The sequence below is a fragment of the Macaca thibetana genome, chromosome 9 (assembly GCF_024542745.1).
Source record: "Macaca thibetana thibetana isolate TM-01 chromosome 9, ASM2454274v1, whole genome shotgun sequence".
Taxonomy (NCBI): domain Eukaryota; kingdom Metazoa; phylum Chordata; class Mammalia; order Primates; family Cercopithecidae; genus Macaca; species Macaca thibetana.
Window position 1 is genome coordinate 88,252,491 of NC_065586.1, and position 18,027 is coordinate 88,270,517.

At 46.5% G+C, this 18,027-nt stretch overlaps 1 long non-coding RNA gene across 1 annotated transcript in view; it reads left to right on the top strand.

Annotated features, from left to right (window-relative positions):
• The first annotated feature begins 10,953 nt into the window (after window positions 1-10,953).
• Window positions 10,954-18,027, top strand: part of LOC126962851 (uncharacterized) — a 29,234-nt gene continuing 22,160 nt past the window's right edge. Inside the window, exons 1-2 of the long non-coding RNA XR_007728835.1 lie at window positions 10,954-11,089; window positions 17,056-17,131. This is a non-coding gene — a long non-coding RNA (uncharacterized LOC126962851). The remainder of the gene's footprint in view (window positions 11,090-17,055; window positions 17,132-18,027) is intronic.

Below are 18,027 nucleotides of genomic sequence, written 5' to 3' on the forward strand. Positions count from 1 at the left end.
GATTAGGGTGGGATGGCCAGCTTCTTACCTGCTATCCAAATGTCACACCTGGTCTGACCAATCTCTTGGGCCCTATGTAAATCAGAGACACTCCCTCCTCAAGCTTGTCTGTAAAACCCAGTGCATTTCACCACAAAACCAGAAGACCCACTCAGGCACCCCCTGTTTCTGCAGGAGAGAGAAGCTATTCTCTTTTCTCTTTCTTTTGCCTATTAAACCTCTGTTCTCTTTTTTTTTTTTTTCTTTTTTTTGAGACGGAGTCTCACTCTGTCACCCAGGCTAAAGGGCAGTGGCTCGATTTTGACTCACTGCAACCTCCGCCTCTTGGGTTCAAGCAATTCTCCAGCCTCATCCTCCTGAGTAGCTGGGATCACAGGCGTGCACCATGATGCTAGGCTAATTTTTGTACATTTGTAGAGACAGAGTTTCACCATGTTGGCCAGGCTGGTCTTGAACTCCTGACCTCAAGTGATCCACCCGCCTCAACCTCCCAAAGTGCTGGGATTACAGGTGTGAGCCACCGTGCCCGGCCAATAAATCTCTGCTCTTAAACTCACTCCTCGTGTGTCTGTGTCCTCCATTCCCTTGACATGAGACAACAAACCTTGGGTATTTACCCCAGACAATGACGCTGCTTCAATACAATGAGAAGATGGTCACCTGCACACCAGAAAGTGGGCCCTTTGCAGACGCCAGATCTGCTGCCACATTGATCTTGGACTTACCAGGCTCATGCTTGTAATCCCAGCACTTTGGGAGACTAAGGCAGGAGAATTGCTTGCGCCCAGGAGTTCAAGACCAGCCTGGGAAACAAATCAAGAACTCACCTGCACAGAAGTTTACAAAAAAAAAATTAGTGGGGTATGGTGGTGCATGCCTGTGGCCCCACCTACTCTGGAGGCTGAGGTGGGAGAACTGGTTGAGCCAGAAATGTTGAGGGTGCAGTGAGCCATGATTGCACCACTGCACTCCAGCCTGGGTGACGGAGATCACATCTCAAAATAACTACATAAATACGTAAATACATAAATAAATGTTTGTTGTAAGCCACCCAGTCTATGGTATTTTTGTTGTAGTAGCCTGAACAGATTACAACACCTGTGGAGGCTACGGAGGAATACGTGAGTAAAAAATCCTGAAACAAGATTCTGTTTCTCCTCCTATTCCACTAATTGGCTCATTAATGAGACACACAGAAAAGCACAGACACACAAAAATACATGTGAGGGGCTCAGGAAGCTCTGCTTTCTATAGAAATTCATTGATTCTCCCAAGAAGAAAGCTGGAGGTGACAGAAAAGAATGTAACGTCATATTTAATTTAATGTTCCAATTCACAATTCATAATATTATTCCATTAGAGCCTATCCTTCAAAATGTCTCATATCCAGGAATGAATTATTATTTAACTAGGTGTTCAAACCTCACTTCAGAAGGATCCATTCATAATACATCACAATATTCTCAAAACCAGAACGAGGGTCATTGGGCGTTTTCTTTGTACTGCTTTTCACTGCAGCTATTTCTTAAAGTCCACGTGCTAAGTGTTGGCATGAAATGTCCTCTGCCAGCAAGAGCCATAGCCTACACTGGGCACGTTTACAGTGTCGGGACTTAGAGATCTGTATTCCAACCTCTTGATTTTCAGAGGAGGAAACAGGCTCAGCAAGGGAAATGGATATATGCACAACAGGAGGCAGTTTTCTGCCTGCTTACAAGCCCAGGTCTGCTGCCGTGTCCCTGTGCAGCAAATCCCTTACCTCCCTGTTTCCTCTCTGTGAAACGAGGATGATGAAATCTACCTTGTAGGGCCGTCATGAGGAGATGGAGATGATGTGTGGAAAGTGCTTGGAAGAGGGCCTGGCCTATGTGAGTGATTAGTTAAGTGCTGTTACTAGTGTGTGGCGGACATGGTATTAGGGCTTTGATTCCTGGATTCCCCGTCCAGCATCCTGAGCTCTTTCTCTTCCCCTGAACATCCCAGCTTGTTCTTCCCATCCTTCCTCACCTCACTTCATCTCCACCCTTCCAGATGCTCAGTCCCTAACTCTTGAAGCTTTTTCTTTTGCTCCTCACATCTAATCCATCCGTAAATGCTGCTGCCTCTACCCTCAACATACATCTGGAATCCAACCCCATCTCACCACACTGCAGGTTCCTGCCTGGCTCCAGCCACAGTCTAAACCACTCTCAGCTTTCACCTCCCACCCAGCCTCCTGCTCTGCCTGGGCTCCCTCGTAGTCTCTTTTTCACTCAGCAGCCACAGTGATCCTACTGAAATGTGCAATCCCTTTCTGCTCCTCTTTAAAGCTCTCTAACGAAAAGTTTGGCAGTTCTTAAACCTTCAGCCGAGGCAGATCCTGCAGCAATGGTGGTTCCTTGACCCAAGAGGGCTGGGAGAGACTGAAATTTACAAGGAGGAAGTTGGATTTGGGATCCGAGCTTCCAGAGGCCCAGGCTGCTTCCAGGGCCCTCGGAGCAGCATGAGTCTCTAGCAGGCCTCCCAAGGAAGAGAGTAGAAGCATGGCCCAGGTTCCCAGGCTGAGGGTGAGATCAGGGTTTACCTTTCTCCTCAGCATCTGCTCCTGGGACTCCAGTATTGTCCCCAGGGGCCACCCTTGTTTCCCTACCCCTAAGGGAAAGAGAAAGGGAAACTGGCTTCATGACAGCCTACGAGGCAGCAGGCGTCTGAATCAAAGCCCTTGGCATAAGGCTGCATGGTAAGGACGGGCTCCTCCTGCACCAAGGGCAGGTGAGAGGAGAGCAACAGCAGTGCCGGGAAGAACACAGCTTGAGCCACAGAGCACAGAGAGCCCAGAACCTTCATCTCAAGGCTGGCAGGGGCGCAGTTACCTTGGAGCTGGGGGAGAGACGGTGTCAGGAATACAGGGAAGAAGCGTATTAAGAACCCAGAGAAGAAACCAGAGGAACTAAGAATTTTATTTTTTTTTAATTTTATTTTTTCAAGATGGAGTCTTGCTCTGTCACCCAGGCTAGAGTGCAGTGGTGCGATCTCAGCTCACTGCAACCTCTGCCTCCCAGGTTCAAGCAATTCTCCTGCCTCAGCCTCCTGAGTAGTTGGGATTACAGGTGCGCACCGCCACGCCTGGCTAATTTTTGTATTTTTAGGAGAGACGGTGTCTCACCACGATGGCCAGGCTGGTCTCAAACTCCTGATCATGTGATCAACCCGCCTCAGCCTCCCAAAGTGCTGGGATTACAGGTATGAGCCACTGCACCTGGCCCGGAACTAATAACTTTAGATGTTTTTTCTAACTTCTCTAAGGATTTGGTGGACTTTGTGACCAGGTTCTCCTCAGGTTTTAGTTAGTTATTGCAATGTAATAAATCACCTCAAAATTCAGTGGCTTAGGCCAGGCATAGTGGCTCATGCCTATAATCCCAGCTCTTTGGGAGGCTGAGGCAGTAGGATAACTTGAGCCCAGGAGTTCAAGACCAGCTGGGGCAACATAATGAAACCCTTTCTCTACAAAAAATAAATTATTTAATAAAATGAAAATGAAAACAACAAGGCTAAAGGAACCAAGAGAGCATTTGGTCTACCTTCCTCGTTTCACAGACAGGCAAACTGAGCCCAAATGGCTCATCCGGGTGTTTACACGGCCAGTTAGTGAGGTTGGACCAGGTGCCAGGTGTCCTGTTTTTCTTTGATATCAGGTTATTTATTTTTTATTTTTTATTTTTTTTGAGACGGAGTCTCACTCTGTCACCCAGGCTGGAGTGCAGTGGCATGATATCAGCTCACCGCAACCTCTGCCTCCCGGGTTCAAGTGATTCTCCTGCCTCAGCCTCCTGAGTAACTGGGATTACAGGCACCTGCCACCAAGCCCTGCTAATTTTTGTATATTTAGTAGAGACAGGGTTTCACCATATTGGCCAGGCTGGTCTTGAACTCCTGACCTCGTAATCCCTTCGCCTCAACCTCCCAAAGTGCTGGGATTACAGGCGTGAACTGCTGTGCCGGCTGATATCCGGTTCTTATTACTACCTAGAGGCTTCTCTGTTCTGCCTCTCTAAACTAGAGATCTCATTCAAGCCCAGTGATGGCTCAAAAGGGAGAGGAGACTGAGCCAAGAGACTAGGTCGGCACTTCCTGATCTGCTCTTGCCAAATGACAGGGTAACTTGGTGCAGAGAGCTGTGCTGGGGAAGGCAGGCCTCCTCACCAGGGAAGGCTTTGGGCACTTAGATATAGAGGAGAGAAGGAGCCAGGTGTAAGTTTGGGTTTTGCCCGCTCCTTGCTCTCTCGCTGAAAGCAAAGGCCACCTAACTCAGATCTGAGATGCTTCCCATAGGAGGGACAGTAAATACATGCAGTTGGATTTTACAACAGGTCAAGACAAAGTCTGGAGGGGATGGGAGCCTCATACAGTACCTGTGTAACCACCTGAGGGGTTCACTTTGCCCGCTGTCTAGACAGAGCCAATTCATCAAAACAAGGGAACTGCAATAGAGAAAGAGTAATTCATGCAGAGCTGACTGTGCCTCCTGCAGTTTTATTATTACTCAATCAGTCTCCCCAGGCATTTGGGGAACAGAGGGTTTTTTATGTTTTTGTTTTTGTTTTTTTGAGACAAAGTCTTGCTCTAGCGCCCAGGCTGGAGTTGCAGTGGCGCAAACGCTGCTCACTGCAATCTCTGCCTCCCGCCTCCCAGGTTCAAGGGATTCTCCTGCCTCAGCCTCTGGAGTAGCTGGGATTACACACATTTGCCTCCACGCCCGGCTAATTTTGCAGACAGGGTTTCATCACATTGGCCAGGCTGGTCTCAAACTCCTCACCTCAAGTGATCTGCCTGCCTTGGCCTCCCAAAGCGCTGGGATTACAAGCATGAGCCACCACACCTGGCGGGGATCAGTGTTTTTAAGGGTAATTTGGTGGGTGTTTTTAAGGGTAATTAAGGGAGTTGGGAGTGTTGGCTGGTCAGGTCAGAAATGAAATCATAGGGAGTCGAAGCTGTCCTCTTGCGCTGAGTCAGTTCCTGGGTGGGGATCACAAGATCAGATGAGCCAGTTTATGGGTCTGGGTGGTGTCAGCTGATCCATCAAGTGCAGGATCTGCAAAATATCTCAAGCGCTGATCTTGGGCTTTACAATAGTGATGTTGTCCCCAGGAGCAATTTGAGGAGGGTCAGAATTTCATAACCTCCAGCTGCATGAATCCTAGACCACAATTTTAAATCTTGTGGCTAATTGATTAGTTCTGCAAAGACAGTCTAGTCCCTAAGAGAAGAGGGTTTGTTCTGGGAGAGGGCTGTTATTGTCTTTGGTTTTTTGTTTGCTTGTTTTTGTTTTTTTGAGATGGTGTCTCACTCTGTCACCTAGGCTGGAATGTAGTGGTGCGATCTTGGCTCACTGCAACCTCCACCTCCTGGGTTCGAGCTATCCTCTGCCTCAGCCTCCCAAGTAGCTGGGATTACAGGCACCTGCCACCACACCTGGCTAATTTTTGTATTTTTAGTAGACACGGGGGTTCGCCATGTTGGCCAGGCTGGTCTTGAACTCCTGACTTCAAGTGATCCGCCCGCCTTAGCCTTCCAGATTGCTGGGATTACAGGCGTGAGCCACCATGCCCGGCTTATCTTTGTTTTAAACTATAAACTGGCCTGGCGCGATGGCTCACGCCTGTAATCCCAGCACTTTGGGAGGCCAAGGAGGGTGGATCACGAGGTCAGGAGATTGAGATGGCGCCACTGCACTCCAGCCTGGGCGACAGAGCGAGATTCTGTCTCAAAAAAAAAAAAAAGAAAAGAAAAAAATTAAAAAAATAAAAAATAAAATAAACTATAAACTAAGTTCTTCCCCAAATTAGTTCAGCCTATGCCTAGGAATGAACAAGGACAGGTTGGAGGTTAGAAGCAAGGTGACGTTGGTTAGGTCAGATTATCTTTCACTGTCTCGATTATAATTTTGCAATGGCGGTTTCAGTATAATTGAGCTAAGAGACAATATCATCTCTTGCTCTGAGCCTTTCATGAGGTACCAGGGTAATAGTGTGTTTAATATTGGAGTTCCCTCATTGCATAACTCTCTTAGTAATTCCTTTACCACCAGCTGGCAGTCCTTCTCTCCATTTATACCTGTATTAGTTGGTTTGTGCTGCCATTACAAATACCATATGCTGGGTGACTTACACAACAGAATTTATTTTCTCACAGTTTTGAAGGCTGGAAGTTTGAAACTGAGGTGCTGGCACGGTCAGGTTCTGGTGAGGACTCTCTTCTTGGCTTGTAGACAGCCACCTTCTCACTGTGTCTTCATATGGTAGGAGGGGGCAAGTCTCTTCCTCTTCTAAGGCCACAGTCCTATGGGATTAGGGCCTCATTCTTGTGACCTCATTTAATTTTAATTGTCTCCTAAAGACCTTATCTTTAGATACAGTCACACTAGGGGTTAGGGCATCAATATATGACTTTTGAAGGGACATAATTCAGTCCATAGAATTAGTCCTGGCTCCCCAAACCTCAAGTCCTTACCACATGCGAAATAACTTTCATTTCTTCCAACCACCCTAAAAGTCTCAATTCAATCCAGCACGAACTCTAAACTCTAAATCCAAAATTACATCTAAATATCACCTAAGGCTGGGCATGGTGGCTCACATCTGTAATCCCAGCACTTTGGGAGAGTGAGGCAGGAGGATTGCTTGAACCCAGCAGTTTGAGACCAGACTAGGCAACATAGCAAGACACCATCTCTTAAAAAAAGAAAAAAGAAAAAAAAAAAAAAGAAAGAAAGAAAGAAAAAGAAAGAAAAGAAAAGAGGCCGGGCGCAGTGACTCACGCCTAAAATCCCAGCACTTTGGGAGGCTGAGGTGGGCGAATCATGAGGTCAGGAGATCGAGACCATCCTGGCTAAAGTAGTGAAACCCCGTCTCTACTAAAAATACAAAAAATTAGCCAGGCGTGGTGGCACATGCCTGTAATCCCAGCTACTTGGGAGGCTGAGGCAGGAGAATTGCTTGAACCCAGGAGGCAGAGGTTGCAGTGAGCCGAGATTATGCCACTGCATTCCAGTCTGGGTGACAAAGTGAGACTCCGTCTGAAAAAAAAAAAAAGAAAATTTACATAAATAAATAAATAAATATCATCTAGGTCAGATATCAGTAAAATTCATATGATTCATACTGAGGGAAAATTTCTCTTCAGCTGCAAACCTGGAAAACCAGACAAGTTATGTGCTTCCAAGTACAATGGTGGGACAAACAAGACAGACATTCCCATTTCAAAGGGGAGAAATAGGAATGAAGGAAGAGGTGATGGGTCTGAAGTAAGCCCAAAACTTAGTAAGGCAAATTCCATGAGATTTGTTTTTATTTTTAATTTTTTTTTATTTATTTTTTTTTGAGACGGAGTCTTGCTCTGTCGCCCAGGCTGGAGTGCCGTGGCCGGATCTCAGCTCACTGCAAGCTCTGCCTCCCAGGTTCACGCCATTCTCCGGCCTCAGCCTCCCGAGTAACTGGGACTACAGGCGCCCGCCACCTCGCCCGGCTAGTTTTTTGTATTTTTTAGTAGAGATGGGGTTTCACCATGTTAGCCAGGATGGTCTCGATCTCCTGACCTCGTGATCCACCCGTCTCGGCCTCCCAAAGTGCTGGGATTACAGGCTTGAGCCACCGCGCCCGGCCTTTTTTTTTTTTTTTTTTTTTTTTTTTTTTTTTTTTTTGAGACAGAGTCTTGCTCTGTTGCCCAGGCTGGAGTATAGTGGTGCAAGTTCAGCTCACTGCAACCTCCAACTCCCGGGTTCAAGTGATTCTCCCGTCTCAGCCTCCTGAGTAACTGGGATTACAGGCACACAGCACCATGCCCAGCTAGTTTTTTTGTATTTGTAGTAGAGACAGGGTTTCACCACGTTGATCAGGCTGCTCTCAAACTCCTGACCTCAGGTGATCCACCCGCCTCAGCCTCCAAAGTGCTGGGATTACGGGCATGAGCTGCTGCGCCTGGCCTCCACAAGATCTTAAGGCTCAAGAATATCTCTCTGGCCCTATGGCTTCCTTCTAGACCAACTGGGGCAGCACTTCTGCCCATGAGGCTATGCCCACCCCCCCTTGGCTCTGCATGGCGGTCTCACCCCTAAATCTTCAGGCAGGGGCCATCCTGCCTGTTGGAATCAAGGCAATAGCCTCACTCTTTGAACTGAGGAGGCAGTCCTTATGATCTCTGAATTGTCTTTGGGGTAATGTTTCTCTATTCTTGAAGAATAATGCATATTCACAGTCAAATAGCTCTATGGTCTAAGAAGTCCAACAGCTACCTTCATTTCATCTCATTTTTTCTGTCCCCTTTAACCCTGGCTAGTAGTGTTTCTGCTGGTATAATCTCATCTCTATTCCTGGCTTCTGCTGATGTGGCTGAGTAAGGCCATGAGTGGCACCCATGATCTCTTTATCAAATGGTTGTTGAGCCACACCCTTGCTATCCATTCCCACAGATGTTGCCCACATGTCTGTCTGTATAAGTTGGAAAACTCAAGTAGTTCTTTCAGAGGGTAGCATGATCCTGCAGAGGGTAATGTGATCCTTCAATCACACTTTTTATCTTATCTTTAGGGGCTTGCTGGGACTCGAGTCTAGTTATAGGTCTAGAAGTAAAGAGAGGTAGTGGGGATGGGAGACTTAGGTATTGTTTTGCACAACTGCCTCAGGGGAGGCCACTGCAGTTTCCTTGGGCAATGCAGGGTTAATTCCCTATAATAGGGGTAGAGAGGCAGCTTCTACTGGGGAAGGAGAAGTCGCATCTATAACTGGGGATGAGGAGGTCTCCTCCAATGGCAAAGAAGACTCATCAGAATTTAGGGGTTTCATGACCCTTTCATTAGGGTCTTCCTGCATGTCCTTGTTCAACTTGCAGGATCCCATTCCTTCCCAATCACTGTCCTCACTTTAACAGTAGAAATGGGCTGGGCATGGTGGCTCACACCTGTAATCCCAGCACTTTGGGAGGTCAAGGCAGATAGATCACATGAGGTCAGGAGTTCGAGACCAGCCTGGCCAACGTGGCAAAACCCTGTCTCTACGAAAAATACAAAAATTAGCTGGGTGTGGTGGCACGCACCTGTAGTCCCAGCTACTCTGGAGGATGAGGCAGGAGAATCACTTGAACCCAGGAGGTGGAGGTTGCAGTGAGCTGAGATCACTCTATTGCACTCCAGCCTGGGTGGCAGAGCGAGACTCCGTCTCAAAAAACAAAACAACAACAAACAGTAGAAATGCTGCAGGGCTGGAAGTTCAACTCAGCCAGTATCAAGATGAAGTTCTTCATTAGATTTTAAGCACTCTTAGCCCTGGGTCATAGGAGATAAGTATCTTTTTCAGAACACACAAAGAAATTTTCAGGCCACTTATATGGTGCTTGAGCTGGGAATGTGAATCCCTGAACTTATTCTTTTATTTTCCTACTTTGTGTTTTTGTTTTTGTTTTTTTGAGATGGAGTTTCACTCTTGCTGCCTAGGCTGGAGTGCAATGGCGCAATCTTGGCTCACCACAACCTCTGCCTCCTGGGTTCAAGTGATTCTTCTGCCTCAGCCTCCTGAGTAGCTGGGATTACAGGCACTTGCCACCATGCCTGGCTAATTTTGTATTTTTAGTAGAGACAGGGTTTCTCCATATTGGTCAGGCTGGTCTCGAACTCTTGACCTCAGGTGATCCACCCGCCTCGGCCTCCCAAAGTTCTGGGATTACAGGCGTGAGCCCCCGCACCCGGCGAGGATATCTCTTTGCTCATTGCTGGACATTATGAGCTGTAAAGTGTGTTCCTTGGTCTAAGGAAATGACTCAATGGTCCAAATTGGCACACTATATTCTGTTCTGATCCCTTCATAGTATTTTGGGGCTTTGCACCTATCACTAAGTATGCAAAACCTGGACCAGAGTGTCTGTCCCATCAGGATCCATACATAACCTACAGGGAAAACTGGCATCTTCCCAACTTGCCAGCTATGTGCAATGCCTCTCCACTGGGGAATCTGCCCCCAGAGCAATCTGCAGGCTCTGCCTTTTGTTGGCATTTTGCACTTCAGAGGGTGAAAGAAAAATATTTCTAGATTCAGCCCATCTCTGCGTTGCTGCAGTACCCACATACCCACTCGTTTCATGGATCAAGGTGGGCATTTCAAGTGAACACACCAGGATATCCAATTGCCATCTCCGAGCAACTTCGAATTCTGAAAGTGGGTTCTTCTGATGGACATTGGCATATCCTACTTTAATGCACCCCTTCAATTTTTATGGTAACTTCCACAGGGCTGTGCCTGTATAGCATCTTTTTTTTTTTTTTTTTTTTTTTTTTTTTTTTTTTTTTTGAGATGGAGTTTCACTCTTGTTGCCCAGGCTGGAGTGCAGAGTGGCACAATCTCGGCTCACCGCAGCTTCCACCTCCTGGGTTCAAGTGATTCTCCCGCCTCAGCCTCCCGAGTAGCTGGGATTACAGGCACCCGCCACCACGCCCCGCTAATTTTTTATTGTTAGTAGAGACGGTGTTTCTCCATGTTGGTCAGGCTGGTCTTGAACTTCTGACCTCAGGTGATCTGCCCGCCTCAGCCTCCCAAAGTGCTGGGATTACAGGCCTGAGCCACCGCGACCGGCCGAGCATCCCTTTAACACACCCGTTTTCCATTGCCTTCTTGAAGCAGGATCGTTATCCAGGGTAACTACCCGAGGGTCGTCATCTGGTGCCGAGAGGATTAACGACGAGGATACACACGCACTGGAGTGCATTAAGGAGGGAAAAGCTTAATAGGCGGAAGAAAGGAGAGAGGAGAGCAGCTCTCTTGTGAGAGAGAGACGCCTAAAAACAGGGAAAGCAAGCCCCCCGCAGCAGATTTCCCAGGCAGGCTTGAGGAGGCAGTGCCTGATTTAGGTAGGGCTCACAGATTGGTTCGATCAGGTGTGACGTTTACATTTACTAGTGCCTGGGGAAGGCTGGTTGCCCCACACTGATCTTATTAAGCAACCATTTGCATAATAAGATTATGCACTTTCCACTTGGGCGGCGCCATCTTGGCTACTCCTTGCTGTACTGGCGGCTGCGAAGAGAAGACGGAGCCACCATTTTGATCATGCCTAGTCCCAGGTTAGCGATTTTTTCCTATGGGCGAAATTGCTGGCGTTCACCTGTGCAAGATTCTAGCTTGTTTGTTTTATGTCTGCAGCTCGATTTTACTGGCTGCTCTTTGTTAGAAAAGAAAATGATTTGGGGGCTGCTTTTCATAAAAGGAAAACCTTACCGAGGACTTCTGTACCCTCACTATCTGCCTAAGTAATTTCTTTTTAACTCCTATATCACTCTGACTGACCGTATGACCAGGGTATTGGCGCCTCTCCTGAGTCAGGAAAACCCTGAACATGGGGCAGAGAGCATACAATTCGGCCAACTGAGCTGAGTTCTTTCCACTTTTTTCGGCGTGGCAACCTTCCAAACAAGGATGCGGTCCATTTGCGTTAGAACTGCCATCCATACAAGAGCTACATCCAGATAGTTCTTTTTTGGTCAATCAACAGCTGTTATTAGGGTACCACCCAAGTGACAAGAGGACCTAAAGGGTCTTCAGGTGGTCTTAAGGTCAGCCCTAGGGAAAAAGAGGCTTCCTGCTTGTGAATACCTTTTTGCACATCCCTGGTAACAGGTTCCTGTAGAAACTATTTCCATTTTATTATGGCACACTTCTGGGCACCGTCTTCCCCATTAAAGCATTTTGCCAGTGTCACCCAATACATCATGGATATTTTAGGTTTCAGTACTGCTTGATGTCCTTCAGTCGGAGGAGTAGTCTGAAGTGGTAGTAGTCTGACTACTCCTGTGATGGAAGGACATAAAATATTAGGGCCCAATAACTAGCTAGTCTTTATGGAAATGTTTTTGTCCAAAACCCAGCAGTCATTACTGGCTGATGCTCATGGGCTTTTGCCGTAAACTTCGGTCTATATTCCACCCACGGCTGTTGTACAGATAATTTGTCCGTACCATCACGTCTGCTTCTACTCTATGCTGCTTGAAAATAACAACATGTGTGGGCTCTGTGGGCTCATGCAATCTTATTGGTTCTCATTTGGATATCCAAGCAGTATGGGCACAGTGGTAGGTTTCCATGCCTTGTTTTACAATACTAGGTGGGGGAAGTGTTCTCCAGTCAGATATAATATCCATTCCCATTAAAACTTCAGGTAAATGAGAGACAACTATTTCCCATAAAGCCAGTTCAAACACTACTTTTCATTCAGACTTTCATCTTGATCAACCCTATATTCCTACGTCCTCCCAATTTAACTCTAGCCCTGATTAGGACTTTACCAATAGGTTTCAGAATCACAGTGCATGAGGGCTTACATGTCAAGGAGCCCCAGAAATGCCACCCCCTGACCATTTTACCCATCACGTGCATATGGCCTTGGGGCTGTAGCAGGGGTCAGGCCAAGGGACCCAGATACTTTCTGTTTTTGTTTTTGTTTTTTGTTTTTTGTTTTTTGTTTTAGACGGAGCCTCGCTCTGTCGTCCAGGCTGGAATGCAATGGCACAATCTCAGCTCACTACAACCTCTGCCTCTGGGTTCAAGTGATTCTCCTGCCTCAGCCTCCCGAGTAGCTGGAACTACAGGTGCCTGCCACCATGCCCAACTAATTTTTTTTTTTTTTTTTTGAGATGGAGTTTTGCTTTTGTTGCCCAGGCTAGAGTGTAATGGCACAATCTTGGCTCACTGCAACCTCCACCTGCTGGGTTCAAGCAATTGTCCTGCCGCAGCCTCCCTGGGATTACAGCCGCATGTGCCACCACGCCCGGCTAATTTTGTATTTTTAGTAGAGACGGGATTTCTCCATGTTGGTCTGGATGGTCTCAAACTCCTGACTTCAGGTGATCTGCCCGCCTCGGACTCCCGAAGTGCTGGGATTACAGGCATGAGCCACCGTGCCCGGCCCTAATTTTTGTGTTTTTTTAGTAGAGATATTGTTTTACCATGTTGGCCAGACTGCTCTCGAACTCCTGACCTTAAGTGATCCACCTGCCTCGGCCTCCCAAAGTGCTGGGATTACGAGAGTGAGCCACCACGCCTGGCCATGGACCCATATACTTTTGTTAGTTCTTATCTTGGTTAGACCTGGGACCATCACTCCAGGTTATTAAAGTTCAGGTTTATAATTGTTATCTTTGCCTTGAGGCTTTCCAAATTCTTCCAGACTATGGTGGATAAAGCAGATTTGTTTTGGGCCCTTGTTGGGAGAACCAGTAGGGGTCCTAGCCATTCATCCAGCTTCTGAGAGTGCTGCATTAAGACCTGTTTTGTTTTGTTTTGTTTTTTTGAGACAGTTTTGCTGTGTTGCCCAGGCTGAAGTGCCATGGCTTGATCTCCGCTCACTGCAACCCCTGCCTCCCAGGTTCAAGCAAGTCTTCTGCCTCAGCCTCCCGAGTAGCTGGGATTAAAGGCACCTGCCACTATGCCTGGCTAATTTTGTATCTTTAGTAGAGATGGGGTTTCACTATGTTGGTCAGGCTGGTCTTGAACTCCTGACCTCAGGTGATCCACCCCCCTTGGCCTCCCAAAGTGCTGGGATTACAGAAGTGAACCACTGCACCCAGCCTCCCTTATTTTATTTGAGCTATTATATGTAACTAGAAATTGTATATTTTGCTATGTGTTTCTTTGCATTTCCTTGTGTATTTAGTAAATTTGAGTCATCATTTCTAAATTCCATTGATAACTTTTACCTCTCTGTGCATGGCAGCACAGGCCTATAGTCCCAGTTACTTGGGAGGATGAGGTAAGAGGACTGCTTGAGCCTTGGAGTTCGAGACCAGCCTGGGCAACACAGTGAGAGCCCATCTCAAAAAAAAAAAAAAAAAAAAAGATAAACAATTTTACCTCTAGTAACTGATTACAACAAAGCTGCCATTTCATGCTATGAGAGACTCCATGGTTATCCAGAATGAAAGGTCTTTTTTTTTTGAGATGGAGTCTTGCTCATCACCCAGGCTGGAGTGCAGTGGCACAATCTCAGCTCACTGCAAGCTCTGCCTCCCGGGTTCACGCCATTCTCCTGTCTCAGCCTCCCAAGTAGCTGGGACTACAGGCGCCTGCCACCACGCCCGGCTAATTTTTTGTATTTTTAGCAGAGACGGGGTTTCACCGTGTTAGCCAGGATGGTCTCGATCTCCTGACCTCATGATCCGCCCGCCTCGGCCTCCCAAAGTGCTGGGATTACAGGCGTGAGCCACCGCACCCAGCCAAAGGTCTTTCATTCCCTGTCCTCTCATCCTTTCTCTTGCCAAGCCACATTTCGGGAGTCAGCATTGTTCTAATGGATGCCATTTGTCTTGACACTATCTGAAGTTAGCCAGACTTCAAGGTTTGAGAGCACAGTCTCCCAGTCTGCAAAGTTTGCCCAAGCCTCTGATACCACCTGCAAGGAGGTAGGGTCCCACAAGTATAGTGGGCATGGTTTTAGGACTTCCCTCACCTCTGACCCAAATGCAAGTTCAGGAAGTTTCCAAAACAACCTTCGGGTTCAAAAATTCACTAAAAAGAATCACAGAACTCTTTGAAAGGTGTTATACTCACAGTTACAGTTTATTTCAGGGAAAGCATAGAGATCAAAATTAGCCAAAGAAAGAGATACACAGAGCAGAGTCTGAGAGGGTTCCAAATGTGAAGCCTCTGGGGTCCTCAGAATGCATTACCCTGCTGATTTGGATGTGTGAGACAACACATATAGAATACTGCCAATCCGGGACACTAACCTGAGCTTCAGCGTCCAGAGTTTTTATTGGGGCTTCATTACATAGGGTATGAATGATAGACTTATTGTCCATGTGGTTGAACTCAGTGTCCAGCCCCTACCCCACTCTCTGGAGGTCAGGCTGATATCACCTGGCCTAAGGGACCTACCACGAGTCACCCTATTAGCATAAACTATCAAATGGTTGTTCAGCCACATACTTAATATATTTATATATATCCAACAGAAAGCCATATATATGTCCCCCAAAAACCTGAACAAGAATGTTTATGGCAGCACTATAACATCTGAAAACTGAGAACTACCCAACTGCCCAGTAATAGTAAAATGAATAAACAAATTAACAAATTGTGTTACAGTCACACAATGAGCATTTAGAATAATAAACAGTATGGGTGGATCTCACAAAAATATTGAGCAAAGGGCCGGGCACGGTGGTTCACACCTGTAATTCCAGCACCTTGGGAGGCTGAGGTGGGCAGATCATGAGGTCAGGAGTTTGAGATCAGCCTGGCCAACATGGCAAAACCCTGTCTCTACTAAAAATACAAAAATCAGCCAGGCATGGTGGTGGGCCTCTACAATCCCAGCTACTCAGGAGGCTAAGGCAGGAGAATTGCTTGAACCTGGGAGGTGGAGGTTGCAGTGAGCCAAGATCGTGCCATTGCACTCCAGCCTGGGCAACAAGAACAAGACTCTGTCTAAAAAAAAAAAAAAAAAAATTAAAGGAAGCAGACACAAAGGATTCAATACTGTATGAATCCATGTATGTAAAGTTCAAAAACAAGCAAAATGAATCTATGCTGTCAAAATACAGAAGAGGGGTTATCACTGCAGAGAAAGTGACTAGAAAAGGGATGTGGGATCTTGGGGTGCTGTAATATCTGTGTCTTGACCTGTATACTAGATAAATAGATGAGTTCAATTTGTGAACAGTCACCAAGCTGTGGGCTGATGATTTGTGCACTTTTATGTATATAAAGCATCTTTAAAAATCATGTAGGGGCATCTGGGTTCTCCCCCTGAGGTGCCAGTGATGGGTCCAGTACCTGGAAGTCCCTATCCCATGCTGAAGGAGAGGTACACCAAGCACAGTGGATTATTCACTTCAAAAAGAGTAGAAAAGGTGCTTTCTCAACCATAGCTGCAAACTCTACATTGAAAGATACTGAGACTGACATAGCAGCTCATGGAAGAGGGGAATCTATGCAAATGAAACTGGGCAAAACTCTAAATGAAAAAAAGATGATGAGCCAGGTGCGGTGGCTCAAGCCTGTAATCCCAGCACTTTGGGAGGCCGAGGCGGGCGGATCATGAGGTCAGGAGATCGAGACCATCCTGGCTAACACGGTGAAACCCCGTCTCTACTAAAAAATACAAAAAAACTAGCCAGGCGAGGTGGCGGGCGCCTGTAGTCCCAGCTACTTGGGAGGCTGAGGCAGGAGAATGGCGTGAACCCGGGAGGCAGAGCTTGCAGTGAGCTGAGATCCGGTCACTGCACTCCAGCCTCGGTGACAGAGCAAGACTCCATCTCAAAAAAAAAAAAAAGAAAAAAAGATGATGAAAGCTATCTTCCCCTCAGTGTCATAGATGGTAATAATGAACCTTATTGTGTCTTACACAACAGAACATACTTGTACACTATCATAATGCCAGCTAAGTTGTGGCATCATTTTGAGACCAATCACTTAAGAGTTTAAAGAAAAAATGAAATATTTTAAGTATAGATATTGTGGGCTCTTTAAATCCAAATATTTTTATAGCTTTTCTCGAACTCTCGACCTCAGGTGATCTGCCCACCTCGGCCTCCCAAAGTGCTGGAATTACAGGTGTGAGCCACCACACCCAGCCTGTTATCTTTTCAAACTAAAAAAGGCCATTGAAGCATCCTAGAGGTTTTAATTTCTAATAAGGTAAATATTGATAACTGTAACCCATATCAATAAAAAATCCTCTTTGTGGTCCTCAATATATTTTCTTTAAGAATAAAGAGTTCTTGAGACCAAAGCATGAGAAAGCCACATAGATTATCCTCAGCCTTGTTACTAGGCTTAGTTCTTCCTATGACCTCATAAGGAACCGCTGCTTTGGAATTCCAAGTACATATATAAGTCCCTGGCTTGGCTGAGGTTACTAGTTCTTCTTATTCTTTTTTCTTTTATTTTTCTAAATTTTTAAGTTCTTTTTTACTCAGCATTTCCTTTTCAGTTTGTTGCTTTTGCTTACTTTGATTTTTGTCCAGCGTTGTGCTTTAATTCTATTATAGAGCTCCGTTGTTCAGGTGAACTATGCATGTGATTTTCTTTTCAGGTGATTTGGACCAAGCTTCTCACCAGCTTTTCCCAAATTTAAGCCGACCTGGGACACCTTGACTCCAAGCCCACCAGTAAGTCTCACATGCCGCAGGGCCTCTCAGCCATCTCTGCTGAGAAGGGACCCTTACTGGCAGCTAGGATCCTTGAGACCATCGTCAAGGACAACCTGGCTAAGGTGGGGTTGGTCCAGGACATCCTGACTGGGAAAGCAGCAGCTGTGAAGTTCATTGATGAGACTCAGCAGATCTCCTCCAGCCTCTAGACACCATCCACAAAGTAGGAATCATTAAGGCTCGGATCACCCCAATATAGTGAAGGATTTGCTGTGATTGATAGTGAGGAATCTCTGTCTCATCACCAAGCATGCTAGCAAGAAGTTTGTGAATACCTACTCAGAGCAGGAAAGAGGCCTGAAGCAAATTCCACCAAAAGTGTCTGCTGTGCAAGCTGTCACCAGAAGTGTATTGTCCATGTTAACATGAACATCAGAGGTTGGGTTCAGGAATAAATTCACCTTTCACAGCAAGCTGGGTACCTTTTGTGGTAGTCCCCTTAGGCTGCCCTGGAATTCTTCTAGAGCCACAGATATGAGCTGGTGGATGCATGGAGTCTGGGAGTTATCCTGTATATACTGGGAAGCGGATCCTTATTTTTCGATGGACAGAACCTCAAGGAGCTATGAGAGCAGGTACTGAGCAGGATGTATTCCATTCCCTCCTCCATGTCCCTGGAGAGTGAAAACTTGCTGAGGAAATTTCTCATTGTCAATTGCAGCAAGAGAGGCCCTTCAGAGCACAGTGTGAGGGATCCATGGATGAATGCGGGTCATGAAGGTGAGGAACTTAAGCGCTGTATGCAGCCACTCTCCCACTGGGAGGACCCCCTGCAAACTAAGTTCATGGTATCCACGGGTTACAGACAGGAAGAGATCCAGGACTTGCTGAGGACTATGAGGACGCGTGGTCAC